This window comes from Limulus polyphemus, unplaced genomic scaffold (genome assembly GCF_000517525.1).
Source record: "Limulus polyphemus unplaced genomic scaffold, Limulus_polyphemus-2.1.2 Scaffold394, whole genome shotgun sequence".
Classification (NCBI taxonomy): Eukaryota; Metazoa; Arthropoda; class Merostomata; order Xiphosura; family Limulidae; genus Limulus; species Limulus polyphemus.
This window is the reverse complement of record NW_013666004.1, coordinates 252,649-254,613: the sequence shown is the minus strand read 5'-3', so window position 1 is coordinate 254,613 and position 1,965 is coordinate 252,649.

Below are 1,965 nucleotides of genomic sequence, written 5' to 3'. Positions count from 1 at the left end.
ACCAAAGTTTAAGGAAGATTTTCAAAATCATATAAGATGTATACAAACCCCCTTCTACTGTGGTATTCGCTAATAAATAAGTAACTGTTCTTAACGGATATTATACGATTACCAAATCATATGTTGTTTTCACACTCAGAAACGTTAGTAAATCTCGGATATTGTTATACCGTGATATTTTATGATATATATTTGAAGCTTCTATATCCTAGTAATGAATGCCGAATCTCCTTACACATGGATGTAAGTTCCTAATGTGTAGGAATTAAGTTGAAAAGTTTCAATTAAAGTATCCACAAAGTTTACAGAATAGATATCCCTAATTTACAGAATGTACAGTTCTTTCTGGTAATGACATTGATTCGATCTCTTGGATTTATCCGAAACAGGAACTGCATTGTAAAATCTGATTTAAAAGAGTTATTTCTTCGTCACACGAAGATGAACGTGTTCTAAAAGCTGTATACAGGAGGCTTAGGTTTATACATGTTATTTTAATACAAAATAAAGTTCATTTCCCCTTTAATACAAAGTTAATAATTATAATATATAACCTTGCATGCATATTCCGGGCTCATCTTTGACCAATCCTTTCCTTTTAATTTATATAACATGTTAATATCTGGTACTTCAGTGATTTGGACTTCGGGAGATATAACTATAAAAAACGAAATTTATAATTAACGTTTATTTATCATAAACACCGTCTCTCAAAGAAATCTCATCAAAGTGTTGATCGACGTTATCTAATGCTCAAACTCACATAATAAGAGCCGTTTAGCTTTCTGTTCATTTTTCTATAGGAACCCATGATGCGATTTCTTATTTTAACCTCCTTGTAAATGCCTGTAGGAAGTAGAATCGTATATTCTGGGCTAACCTATGACAAGCTAGGAAGTAGGTTTTCTAGAAGAACGACTTCCTAAAGTCCTCTTGCACGTCGGAAATACTTGGAACTGATTTAACCAGACAGAAAAAAAAAATATTCCATCAAAACACACAATCCACATGTTAATCGAATGATATGTTTAGAATGGTTTGAAAATAATTTACTGCTGGATGGTTTCGAATGAACCTGTTTGTTGAATTTTGAGTAAAACTACTCGAGGGTTATCTGTCCCTAATTTAGATTAGAGCGGAGGCATCTTGTCAACACCACCCACAGACAACTTTTTATCAATGAAAAAAAGAATTGATCGTCACATTATAACGTCTCCACGGATGAACGGATTCGAACCCGCGACCCACAGATTGCGAGTAGAGCGCTCCAATTACCAGGCCATGCCATGGTAGCACTTGTTTAGTGAAGTTCAAACACAAAAGACTAGAAAGGAGAGGGGGCTCAGCCTCTGTTATACAGAAACGCTCGAAGTGACTAAATGTGAACAAGAGAATTATTTTCTTGACAGGTATCAACCAGTTCAATATAGAGTTTCGAATACGCAATATGTTAAGATTCAGCTTATTTTGACGAGTTTCGACTTCTCTTATGTAGAGGAGTTAGAACTTACACAAGACGCAATTAAAAATTATGCTTTATTTTAACGAGTTTTAATCTCTGAAGATGTTAAGATTCAGCTTATTTTGACGGGTTTTAATATCTGAAGATGTCAAGATTCAGCTTATTTTGACGAGTTTTAATATCTGAAGATGTCAAGATTCAGCTTATTTTGACAGTTTTTAATATCTGAAGATGTCAAGATTCAGCTTATTTTGACGGGTATTAAAATCAGAAGATGACAAGATTCAGCTTATTTTGACGGGTTTTAATATCTGAAGATGACAATATTCAGCTTATTTTGACGGGTTTTAATATCTGAAGATGACAATATTCAGCTTATTTTGACGGGTTTTAATATCTGAAGATGACAATATTCAGCTTATTTTGATGGGTATTAATATCTAAAGATAACAAGATTCAGCTTATTTTGACGGCTTTTAATATCTGAAGATGACAAGATTCAG